General features: G+C 34.4%; 1 protein-coding gene and 1 non-coding gene across 2 annotated transcripts in view; one reads left to right on the top strand and one right to left on the bottom strand.

Moving 5' to 3' along the window:
• The window catches only part of LOC106708283 (GTPase-activating protein CdGAPr), a 60691-nt gene that overhangs the window by 38953 nt on the left and 7452 nt on the right, over positions 1–14286 (bottom strand). The gene's annotated exons all lie outside the window — the stretch shown is intronic.
• Trnak-cuu lies at positions 5379–5451 on the top strand. Its single transcript has one exon. It is a non-coding gene; the product is annotated as a tRNA-Lys (tRNA).

Below are 14286 nucleotides of genomic sequence, written 5' to 3'. Positions count from 1 at the left end.
AACAAAAATTCTTGGATTTTTTACTATATTTAATACACCTTTTCGTCATCATCAGCTTACTACACGTCCCCACCGAGGGGCTCGAAGCCTACTCTAAGTTAGGGGTGATTAGACCATAGTCAACTACGCTGACGCAGGGCGGGTTATTTGACTTCACACAAATCTTTGAATTACTTCCAAGATATGTGAAAGAACGTCAGATAGATGTACATATGTAAATCGAAAATAAAAAACACATTGGTATGCATCTCTCTGAGTGACTGACTCTCTTTTTTTTTTTAAAAAAAAAACCTAAAAAATATTTACTACGTGACTGTACAACATTGAGTACCTATCCTAGACCAGACCACCTAGCCATACCTCCCACCACCCCAGCGGGTGGTCGTATTCAATACAGACTATGTTGTCTAGGTTTTTTTACTCTGTGGACGATGAAGTTTTTCTCCGCGTATTTTCGCAGCCTGTTCATATAAGCTTTAAAATATATAATTGTTGCGAAAATTAGGGACATTTTTGCTTTCAGCGCTTACGTAGGCTTAACTAAAGGACCTACATAAAAATTATGTATAGAAGAATTGTAGCTCTTTAAAAGTGCTAAATAAAAGTCCGCGATAGCATATATCTATCTTTTATAGTTTTCTCACAATAACCATTTTTTTTTCTTTAGTAATATCAATACATAGTATAAAACAAAGTCGCTTTCGCTGTATGTCCGTATGTATGCTTAGATCTTTAAAACTACGCAACGGATTTTGACGCGGTTTTTTTTAATAGATAGAGTGATTCTTAAGGAAGGTTTGTATGTATAATAAATGCATAATATAGTAGAGAAACACTGATAAATTTAAAGGTTTCTAATGTGAACGCTGTGAACGTTGTGTATAAGGACATTCTGTAGTAGGTATATTTTGCATTGCACCCGTGCGAAGCCGAGGCGGGTCGCTAGTCAATTATAAAACAAAGTAATTGAGAACATAGCTTTTTAATAAACCGAGATTTTCCTTCACATAATTTATCTTTTCACAACATTCACAATACATCTCATCAAGAATCGTGCCCCATCAGAGACCAACTCTTAATTGATAGCTAACGGAAATGCCAATGAACCTGCAGATAGACAGACTTTTTTTCCTCTCTTTGTACCACGAGACCTATTGTCCGAGCCGTTGTTTGTGACCGCAACTTTTGAGTCATACTGTATAGTTCGTACTATTCAAACATGCTGTATGTGTATGTGTAAGATAATTGTATTTTATGACTAGTTGTCGCACGCGATTCTGTCTGCGCGGAATAAAAAATACTTAATAAGCCTATCTGTTCTTACAGACTATGTTCTACATCTGTGCCAAATTTCATCTAAAAAACAATTCTATCTATCTAAAACTATCCAAAAATTCTAAATTCTAAACATTCGCATTTATAATATTAGTAAGACGTAAGATTTAAAAAAAAATCTTACGCATTTATGTAAATTGTAAGAAAAAGAGTAAAATAAATTATACGTGATAAATATGTTTTAACTTTTTTTTTAAATAAAATGAACGCCAAAATACGTTGTATATAAAACCATTGATAAAACATATTAGATAGATTAACGTGAGTCACGAAAGTAATCATAGTAAAATTCACCTTGAAAGTAGCACCTTGTTTCTGAATACCGTTAAATAAGAGTGGGCGTTTAGAATGCTAGCTTACTAATATTATATTATAAATGAGTATGTTTAGATGGATGGATGTTTGTTTAAAGATATCTTCAGAACGGCTCAATGTGTCTTAATGAAATTTGACAAAGTGTAGAACATAGTCTGGAAGAACACATAGGCTTCTTATTATGTTTTTAATTTATTGGAACGAAGTTCCTTATCGCGCGTTGTGAAAGGGGGCTAGACGGAAAAAATTCTTACGAAAAGTTGTCACGACACTTTTTGCTATAGTAAGTATGTTAACGACGAATGAGCGCTACTTCACCATGGCAACGACGTGACAATATATAACGAAAATTCATATAAATAAAATGTACTTCTTGTGAAGACTTAAGTTTTTTATTCATAGAATAAACATTGGTTCCTTCACTAATTAATCGAAAGGAACTTTGTTCCATCCGGGTGTCCCAACACACCTCTCAAGTTTTTTTTTAATTCCGCGCGATTGAGGTCGCGGGCGATATCTAGGTATTTTAATAAAACGCATCACTGTACTTATATAAAACAAATAAATATAAAACTCAAAGACACAAAGTCACTGATCCTAAACGTGTAACAGATATATTACAGGCTAATTTGTATAGAAAAGAAAATAAGGATGGATTATTTGAAAGAGGATTTGCGTAAGAAGGGACTGAATGCAGATATGACGGCTGAAAGAGTAGTATATACTGTGCCGACACTACGTAGTGAAAAGGGCAGATAGATTTTTATGAAGCTCCAATTTTCTTATAAAGGTGGATCTGTTTAAATAATATAATATTGTAAATCTCTATTAACAGTACTTGTTTCACTTGATGCGATGTTAATTTAAAGTGGCTAACATTGACTTTTGCATGATAATGTAAACTCGCCTTATACAGTATGGTTGGACAAAGGAGGGATCATATTTAAATATGCCTTTTTTACATGCTAAAAATAACGAAGGTTTACACATTTTCAAGCGCAAAGTATGTGTTTTTTTCTTTTGAATAAATGAAACAACAACAAGTTAAAAACTATTAAAATATTATAAATGCGTAATTTGACATGGATGGATGGATGAATGTTTTTTTAGAAAGTACCTTCAGAACGGCTCGACGGATCTAGATGAAATTTGGCACATAAGAACAAAGTCTGGAAGAACACACAGTCCACTTATCAAGTTTTTTTTTTAATTCTACAGGTAGTCCGTTTCTAAATGCAAATATAAGTAAATTACATAACTTAAATATATAATTATGGACGTATACATAAGGGGTACTTCGATATGCGTCTCTATGTATGGTAACGAAAGCTAACCTACCCTGTGTTATTGAAATTCACGAGGCGAAGCGTACGCGTATTGATTATTGCTGACTCGAAACGAACGGAGTTTGACTCGACAATGAATATCATACATATTATCAAATATTTGGCTCCGTACAGTCAGTTTTAGGAAGTATTTTTTAATTGTACTAAAGGGCAAACGAGCAGAGGATTGCTTATTAATTGATACGACGTTAATGGACATTCGCAACATCAGAGGAACCGCTGAAGCATTGCCGGTCTATAAGGGAATTGTACGCCCTTTCCTTGAAGACTTGCTACGTTTACATTGACCTACAGCAAAGAGCGAGATTGCCCCCCTCCCCCTAAGATTACGCGAGATTTTTTAGTGAACGCAGAATTTGTTAGTGACATTGGATCACATATTATCCAACATTAAAACCGTTAATAATAATTCTTATTATATAGATTAATATAATTCTTACGCAATGTAATTATGTAATACAATCCTAAGTTTATGCAAAATTACATACATTGTATGTACAATTGACATATTTATGCATCAACCAGCAGCGCGTGACCAGTGCTTAGCTGCTAGGACATTCGATCTGCAAATATCGAGTGGCCAGGTTCGAATGCGGTCAAGGCGATGTTTTATATTTAACATATACATATCTGTATACTAACTGTCGCCCGCGACTTCGTTCGCGCGGAATTAAATAAAAACGTAATAAGTAGCCTATGAATTCGTCCCGACTATATTCTACATCTATGGCAAATATCAGCGAGATCTGTTCCGGATATATACTTTCAAACAAACATCCATCCATCTAAACTTTCGCATTTATAATATCAGTAAGATGTTATCTAGTAATAGAACAAGTTAGACTATTCGAGAATAGTTACGAACTTGATTTACCATGGGTTTCTGAGACCAAAATCTCCGAGTAAAACATATTGTTATCACTGTTTTGTCAAAGATAATAACAGGGATGATGTTATGTTTAGTACAGACATTTTGGTCTCAGAAACCTACGATTAATTTTGTTGGCTATCATAGCAATCAGTTGGCAATCAAATCAAAACGTTAATATTAATATTTTAGTAAATAACTAACTGATAATAGTCTACAATATTTGATTTACTTCAGAAATTGAGTAGAAAGACACTTTAAAAATCTGCATATTCACCAACTACTACTACTAGCATTAGTTCAAATTTAATTCATTTTATTTGTACAGGGGTTGAACCCCTGTCTCATCACTAACGTTCCATCAACCGACAGCTATAAAAAACCACTTTCTCTACGTGTGAAAACAACAAAAGATCCGTCACCTTTTGTTTTCTTCACAATACGCGAGGGGGAAGGAATTGGAGCGAAATTCCTGAACGATTCCTGCACGCATTTGCGAATTAAAATCCTGACAGTTGTGTCTAAATAAATAAAAACAAGATCGCAATTTTAAAGTAATGGTGTGGTCCGAAGACAAAAGAAAATCAGTATTTCCTCTCTATTTCGTCCACACTATATACGCCTTGTAACCACCATCATCTCCCTGACCTTGTCCCACTTACGTAGGGACGGTGCACCAGGTTTCCAACATCCATCTGTCCACATCAATCTGTCTGCTATCATCCATTGTTACCCCCTTGATGATCATGTCACCTTTCACGCAATCCATCTATCTCTTCCTAGCGCTACCTCTACCGGTGGGGTACACCGGTAGAGGTCACACAAATAGAGTATACATTATAAGTATACATATTAAAGTCGAACAGTACAACAGTTACTGATAATTGTTCGTTACTAATAGTATATTTGCCTACTTACTCATTGTATAGACATTTGTAACAAATTGTAAGACGAAGGGAGGAACAATGAGACGTCTTTTAATTACAAATATAACTGTTAACTATGTGTGAATTTAAGATAAGCATGAGTTAGTCATATAAATACAATTTAACTAAAAATAAATATTATTCGAAATTAGTATTAGATTTTTGGTGTACTTTACATCCAATAGTGGAATGTAAAGTACCTACACAAAAAACAATGCACTAATACAAAATTTGTCGATGATGATAACGAATGTCACAAAAATTTATGCTAAGCCTGAAATAGCTTACCATACCCAGAGAGGTTAAGTGACCACTAAGGGTCTCCCTGAGTACAGATTGTATTCATTTAAAAATGTGTATTTATGCACCCGTGTTTCCAAACGCGTTTAACTTAAATTAAAAGTAAAACTTCTTTAATATATAAAAGACAGTTGTCATTCATTGCTAAGAGGAGAAACCAGTTACAAGGTAAAAAAAACAAGGTCAAAACATTGTTGTTAAAATTCATTCTCATAACAGAATAGCAGCTGCCGATTTAACGAAGCGAAGCGAGAAGCGTTATCAGTAAATTGGGTAATCTGTGCATAAGCCCGGCTAGCTCAGTCGGTAGAGCATGAGACTCTTAATCTCAGGGTCGTGGGTTCGAGCCCCACGTTGGGCGCGACTTTTTGTTCGTTTAAAAAGTGAACGATGAAAAACTAAATTTATCAACCTAATATTTCTACAAAGGATTCACACTATTTCCTTTAAAAAAAATATCCTTAATACATAAATGAAGGTGTGATTAGAAACGGTTATATACAACTGGAACTTGTAAAATCTAACTTGCGAGGTACCCGTGGGAACGGCGAGAGGTACGTGAATCGGATTATACTACAGTTTAGCGATGCAATTTAGTGCTAAGATTAAATGAGATAAACAATATAAAAATTAAAATGCATGAAAATATTACCACAAACATTATTAGCCAAGAAATACCACTTACTAAATTTATTTAAGTTAAAAATTAAATTTCGTTTGATCATACTAATAAATTGGTAAATAAAAAGAAGTTATTATCTCGTGTACTCAAGGAATTAGGTGATAATAAGTGGTTTAAACAGTAATAAATTGTACGCATTTCTGTCCAAAATACAACAGTTAACGTCCACAAAGAAAATGCAACTATATCACACAGTAATAGCTATCATTTTGGTATATTTCGTAGTCCTATCACCATGTGGCCACCGCTGGGAAAGCAGTGGCAGTCGGCCCACATGTCACCGGTCACATAAGGTCTTACATACGACCGGCTTCAAGCATTGTTGCATTTTTGAGTCGCACGGGAAATTTTCAACTCTGCCATTCATCAAACGAAACAATTTATTTTTTTGTCAAAATTATTTAATAGTATGCAATTGTTTGACGCTTTGATCCACATTTCAAATGTAGTTCAAATAAAATTTATCAATAATTGAGTGCTATTTTTTTAATCCATATTTCTACATCTAATATATAAAATTCTCGTGTCACAGTTTTCGTTCCCGTACTCCTCCGAAACGGCTTGACCGATTCTCATGAAATTTTGTGAGCATATTCAGTAGGTCTGAGAATCGGCCAACATCTATTTTTCATAACCCCCTCCCCATTTTTTAACTGCGCGCGGACGGAATCGCGGGCGACAGCTAGTAGATCTATGAAAATGTATCAGAAATGTATCACAGTAAGGAGGTATACAATAAAATCCTTTTACCTCCCGAGTTGGCAAACTTTTCTCAGAAACAGGAAGACTAATAAAACTTTGGGCTTCGTGCCAATGTACCCCCCCCCCCCATTCTTGTAGGGGGATGATTATAAGGACGTAGTTTCGTCACCCAATGTCTAGTCATCCAGGCGCCATAGAAGCGTCAGAACAGAAAGTAGAACAGACATATTTGTGTACATTAAAAAACATTTTCTACGACATGGATACATTATGGTCATGCCAAGTGAACCTTTATTTAAATAACTCCAGATAACTGTTTTTTTAATATTGTCTCTGACTTAAACCTGTAAATAAAATGGCTGTAAATGTAAGATCGCGATAATCTTAATTCCAAGATCAAATGAAATGCAAGTCAACCTAAATTACTTTCTTTATATAAGGATATTTAAAAAATGCAAAGATAGCAACGGAAGAGAATGGCGAAAGTTGACACATAGCTGTTAAATTTATTATGCCGTTAAAATAACTAAACGCTTCCTTAACGTACTAGAATTTTACTTTTGTTTTAAATCGGATACACATTTCTTTGAATTTTAAATTTTTGCAAGGAGAACTATAGTTTAAAATTTCTTTTTGCTCCTAATAGTCTACATAAATCTAATCTAAATTACGTTGCTAACCAGAAAACAGTCAATAATGTAGTTTTCCTAGAGATGAAATTAACTATGACTAACAAACTGTACATCACAAGCCCTCCCCCAGTCACATTCCGTTCCAGGCATTCCTAGAACATCTCCCCAAAGTTATATTATTGGGGATGAGTCAGATAACAGACGATATTACATATACAGAGATTATGTTTAATACATTGCATTGTACGTTTACGACTCCGGAAATACTTAATGTAAATGTGACAATGGACGACGTACAACTATTTGTAACTAGCTGTCACCCGCGACTACGTTCGCGCGATATTAAGAAATAAACTTAATAAGCAACCTATGTGTTCTTCTAGATTCTAGATTATGTATTAAAACTGTGTCGAATTTCATCAAGATCGTTAGAGATACCTTCTAACAAACATCCATCCATCACTTTATAACTGATAACGAATCTTATTATTAAAAAGTATATTATGAAAAGAGAAGGGAATATACACAGAATGCATCTTCTGCAACAATGTTGCAACAAAACAAAAACAAAAGAAATCCTTGACCTTAATTCAACCTTGATACTTTGTTATTATCAAAACTGCATACGAAGTTATAATTGCTTCAACAAATACCTACGCACACACTTCAACTATATCTACTCTATTACTAACAATAACATCGCAAGTGTAACTAAAAATTAAATAAATTGAACTTGCAACATTTAAAACATAATAGTGGTAAATGACAATTCTTTATAAAAGAGTATAACTACAATTGAATTACTATGAATCAGTAATTATCTTCTGACTAGCTTTTACCCGCGACTCCGTCTGCGCGGAATAAAAAATAGAAAACGGGGTAAAAATTATCCTATGTCCGTTTCCTGGTTCTAAGCTACCTGCCCACCAATTTTCAGTCAAATCGATTCAGATAATAAACAATAGCAGATCAGAAACCTTGACCCAGCAGTAGCGCGCACTGCGTACAGGGCGCGGTCGGGCGTCGGGCGGAGTGCCAAAAATCATTACAAAAGACCCTCATCAAAAACATATAAAAGTCCCTATTTCCACTTAGCCGTTAACCGTGCGACTCAGGCTGTTCAGCTTGTGTAAAACAACAGCTGCAATATTATAAGTGAAATGACTCCTTACAAAACGCAGCCAAGGAGGCGCGCTGACAGCATTGTGGACATTAGATCTAATAAAGTAATTTTACGTAATGAATCAGAGTCAATAACTTTAGATAACGTGTGAGTCACTATTTGACGATTATTACAAGATATATAACTAATCAAATGTCTATTTATCTTCGGTGGCATATACTTTTAAAGGTACGTAATGTCGCAAATGGCACATAAGTCACAAAATGCCAAAAGCCAGTCGTAAATAGGTACCTGTCGGCCTGTACAATACCAAACCCACTTCCCCTAAATAAGGGGTGAAACTTACGTCAGACATGAGTCATCGCAAGATATGGCTTTACAAAGTATCGCGTACACTTAAAGCTAAGCTATATTACGCGATAAGATAGTGTTTAAAATACAACTATGCATTACAAAGTAATGCTGTGTAAACCATATTCTCGTGCAATAGAATTTCACGACCAGGATTAATCATTTTGTAAAAATTAATATTTTTTCCAAATGTGTAGATTTAAAAGAACATGTCGATTTCATTTCTCATTCAATTTGATTCAAATTTATAAATAGTTTTTTTCCAAATCTGGGTCAAAGTTGATCTGTGGTCTACTTACGTTTTTAAGTAGATATGTCTTTCAACTGTAGCAAACATATCTTTTCTTTTATCACAAGAAAAATTATACATCTATCGCATGGCATATCTTAACTTTATGTGAAGATAGGACTTTACCACGACCTCGTCCGTACCTCTGACCTATAAATATTCGACAAGCTTCAAGGTAGGACTATATCGAGTATACTCCACTTCCACCCTACATCGCAATAAGGGAATCCGAAAAGGGTAACAGGTTTATTATTTTGTAATAAGGACTACATATTTGGACATACATATGAACCTCGGTGTCATTACATAAAAATATGTTATCCCTTTGTTTCTTTTCAAAAAAAAAAAAAACTAAGACCGAACGTGTTATCAAATAAAGATTTCGAGAGTGTCAACATCTATGGTGTTCGTAAATTGCACATATGCATGTATTTTTATAAAATATATTCAATATTACAGGTTGATTGTCCAAATCTGTAACATCGACTTAGCTTAGAAAGAAATAGACAGCAGTCACCATCTCTTTCTTTTAAGACGGCCAGAACAAAAAACTGCATCCTACTATGATTGAAATATTTTTTGTTACGATGCTTTAACGTTACATACAATGGGATCTTATTGGTAAATAGATAGATGGATGTTTGTTTGAAGGTATCTTCGGAACTGCTGAAAGGATCTTGATGAAATATCGCACAGATGTAGAACATAGTCTGGAAGATCACATAGGTTACTTATTATTTTTTTTTTAATGCTACGCGGCCAGAGTCGTATGCGACTACTCGTATATTATAAATATATATTATATTCCTCCCAAGTAGGGTTGGTGAAAGGCAGGCGATCGGCCGTAAAAAATTAGGCCAAAACTTTAAGGTTTATAAAAACTTGTACCTCCGATTCCACGCGAGTGGGATAAGGACAGATGATGATGATAAATAACTACATGTGGTGTTATCATCAGACAGTAGAAAGTATTCCGACCTCCATTCGTTATCAGCAGAAGCAGTTCATTAGTACAACAACATTCCTACAGATATTGCAATGGTCTGGCTTCAATTTACTTACATTTAGTACATGTTATACGTAAAATAAGTGTAATGATGAACGCGGTAGAATCTATAAATAATTGCCTTTTAACTCGTTAATTTCCACAGAAATAAATTTTATAGATCATACTAATATTATAAATACGAAAAGATGGATGGATGTTTGATATTAGGTATCTCTAGAACAGTTAAACAGATCTCGCTGAAATTTGGCATAGCTACTAAAAATGAAAGTTTATTTTTAATCCCGCGAAGACGAAGTCGCTAGCAAAAGCTAGTAAACATATAAATTCAAATCTTTATAATAAATAAATCTACTAGTCTTCTAGTTATTTAAAAAAAAACAAAAAAAAAATGGGACCCATCTGCAAGCACTTCCTTTCGATTAAAATAATTTTTATCAAAATCGGACCACCAGGGGCGGAGATTCGCAGTAACACACATAAAAAAATACAGTCGAATTGATAACCTCCTTCTTTTTGAAGTCGGCTAAAGAAACGAAATATTTGGAACTTGTTCTCACAAAACTTAATCAATTAAATTTAACAAATAAAATCCAAATAACGTTACAGTATGTATGATAATAAATACAGACGTATTATTTAAGTAAAAGATTCTAGATTCAATAAATATTTACTAACTGTACTGTCCTGTAGATAAGCGTAGTACATTGAAAGCGAATCCTTGTAAAACGATAGCATATCGTAGCCCGTCAAATACCTTATCTGCACTGTTGTTTGTCTGTGATTCACAATAAGATGAATACAATCAATCCTTGTACAATCTTACTAATATTATAAACTAGCTTTTACCCGCGACTCCGTCCGCGTGGAATTAAAAAAACTTAATAGCTTAAGTAGCCTATGTCTTCTGCCAGACTATGTTCTACATCTGTGCCAAATTTCATCAAGACCCGTTCAGCCGTTCCGGAGGTACTTTCAAACTAAGATGTTTTTAAAGTTATAGATACGTTGTATTAGCTTTCGAATGGCAATGAAAAATCCAGGTAATTGCCCGGGTCGCATTCAGTTGGGCAAATATCAAAACGTTACTTATGACCTATATTTATCTCTTTCTAACAACATGTTTCCCTAATCATTCGTCTCGTTCTTAGCGTAAAATATTATAATAAGTAACTGCCCATAGATATAGCACTACTTGCGCCATTTAAAAAGGCACTCATGTAGGTGTATAACATGTCTATCTCTTATAAGTCATTGCCTTCAAACAAACAAACATCCATCCATCGATCCATCTAAACATTCGCATTTATAATATTAGTAAGACTACCTGTCGCCTACGTCTCAGTTCATGCGGAATTAAAAAATGAAACTTAATAAGTAGCCTATGTGTTCTTCCAGACTATGTTCTACATGTGTGCCAAATTCCATCAAAATCCTCAGAGCCGATTTACAGATCTCGATGAAATTTGGCATAGATATAGAATTTAATCACAAACAACTACTTACCCGTTTTTTTTTTAATTCCGCGCGGACGGAGTCGCGGTACACATCTAGCTTATTATATGTAATAAAGAAAGGGATATCAATAATTGTCACATTTCCAAGACTCGTCGACTACACTACAATTTGTTTATTAGTAAATACAAAACATGTATAACATTTAACCGTTTTAGTTCAGTAACACTAACACGGTGTAATTCCTACCGACTGCTACTCGACACCTTTCTGTGGTTAGGGGTTGCACAGAGTACCTACACGACAGATTCTGCCTCGTATTAACTACAAAATGGTTTGTATTTTAGATTTTATTTCAGTATAATATACAAACATTATTGCCTCACTCAGAGTGTTTAATCGATCACTAAGAGAATCCGTTATTGGAGATTTATATCTATAAATTAGTGTATGAGAAATCTACATTAACCGACTATTTGTAGCCAATATGACTACGTGCGGAAGTTAAGTCACTAAATATAATATAATACTTCTTGTGTCTATTTAATATGACAAAAAAATCTAGTCCTGTTTGTGTACGTCTAGAAAAAAAACTATAAACTCATCATAAGAATCTATTCAGAGGTCATCGATACATCGATCCATCACATAACGGTCAGCTAACAGACTCGTCAGTACAGCTGTCAAAAAAAAACGACAAAATAAATACATATGCTAATTTCGCACCGACTAACGTTTCTTAGAACATAAGTGGGACAAGTCCACAATCGCTATGCAAAACCAATTATTAAATGTTAGGAATTTTGACAATATTACCGCATAAATAACTATAATAACTAGCTGACCTTCTAACATCCATCCATCCATATATACTTTTATCATCATCATGGGCTCACTATACGTATCCACCGATTGGCTCGGAGCCCACCCCAAATTAGGAGTGACTAGGCCATAGTCAACCACGCTGGTCAAGTGAGTGTTGGTTGAATTCACACATATCATTGAATTTCTTCTCAGATATGTGCAGGTTCCATCACGATGTTTTCCTTCAACGTAAGAAAATCGGATATATGCTTTCGTATTTAAAATATTAGTAAGAGGTAACATATACGTAATCACGCCTTTGGTTCAAAGAAGGAGGCAAACATTAAAGCAGATTTACATTTCACAATGTTTTTTTTTTAAGTTACGTATTTGTCATTTTGACGGTATGACGTTCATGTCCATAATCGAAGCATTTATCAAATCTGTCACCACTATTGTTTTTAAGTAACTATTCGTGGGTCCTATTGGTGTTTTCCATATTGACCCTTATTCGTATGTAACATGTGCAAAATAGTTTATTTCATTTTACGTGCTTTCATTAGAAATACAACAGAATTTAATTACAGCACGTAAATTATATCACGGTAAGTCAATACCGCGCATGCGTCAATTTTTATAAATTACAAATTCTTTTTACACGTACGTGTTTATATTTAAAAAAAAAGTTATCGTAAATCAAAATTAATCTATAATAAGATAGTAAAGACGATTATCTATATCTATACAGATAAGAAAATCTAATTTTGTATGTATAACTAAATGTCGCCGTCGACTCCGTGCGCGTCGAATTAAATAACTTAATAAGTAGTCTATGTGTTTTTCCAGACTATTTTCTAGATCTGAGCCAAATTTTATTAAGATCCGGTAAGGCATTCCGGAGATACCTTCTAACAAACATCCATCCATCTAAACATTCTCATTTATAATATTAGTTTTGCCATTGCATTGTTGCCAAAGACAAAGGACTAATTTTAACTTAATGTCACTTAAATGGCAATCAACGTCCTGGAGTTAAACTATACAATCATTCCCAGTTTCTTGACACTGTTAAAGGTTTCAATAAAACTAGATGGATGGATGAATTTTTATTACAACGTAATTCTAGAACGGCTGAAGTGATATGGATGGAATTTTTAACAGATTACCGTCTTGAGTAGCATATTGGCTACTAACTTGGTTTATTTTAATTCCACGTGGACGATGTCGCGAGTGACACCTAGTGTATAACCACACAGAAGACAGGCTAAAGTAGAAGTTATTCCGCGTTTCGTTTGATTAGTGTGAATGCCGGATGTCTTATTTTGGTCCTCTTTCTCACAAAATTCTTTTCTTGTATGGAAGGAAAAAAGAAGCTAACGTTCTTTTGGAGGAAGAAGGGACGCAAATAAATGAGAAATATCCTCTTTTTGTGTGTAGTGCTCGTTTGCCAACATCTATATATATAAAAGAAAGTCGTGTTAGTTACACTATTTATAATTCAAGAACGGCTGAATCGATTTGACTGAAAATTGGTGGGCAGGTAGCTTAGAATCAGGAAACGGACATAGGATTTTTCGGTTCTTACCCCGTTTTCTATTTTTTTTATTCCGCGCGGACGGAGTCGCGGGTAAAAGCTAGTATACTATAATAAAATTATTTTGTTATATAATATTTAGTCAATTGCAATAATTAATCTACGTTTTTCAATTGTTCAAATAACGTTGTATCTGTAGGTATAGTACAGGAAGCCGTGGCATTAGCCTGAGAGCGGCTTCATTTAATCGAACCGATGCCTTCCGGTCATTAAGACCAGTTTCCAATGCTCATACAGACTCGAAACACTTTCACAATACGGCAATAATTATTTAAACTAACATGAATATGTACAACTATTTTATAATTTAAAAATTAAGCAATCACAAGATAGTATACAAAATTCTACCATCGATTAATTATTGTTGAATCCTTTCATACATTTTCTAAAACTGCCAAGATTAAAATTAATAACGTATAATTTTACTAGATTAATTTGCGTGCGTATAGTGCGTCAGTGGGCAGTGGGCAGGGCTAAGGGCCCATGTTCCACCAATTGGGGTCAATTAGCGGAATAGTCGAGCGATGGATTAAAACAAACGGATTGCGTCATTGCTCC

The sequence above is a fragment of the Papilio machaon genome, chromosome 19 (genome assembly GCF_912999745.1).
Source record: "Papilio machaon chromosome 19, ilPapMach1.1, whole genome shotgun sequence".
Taxonomy (NCBI): domain Eukaryota; kingdom Metazoa; phylum Arthropoda; class Insecta; order Lepidoptera; family Papilionidae; genus Papilio; species Papilio machaon.
The sequence above is the reverse complement of the archived record's forward strand: the minus strand, read 5'-3'. Positions and strand labels throughout refer to the sequence as shown.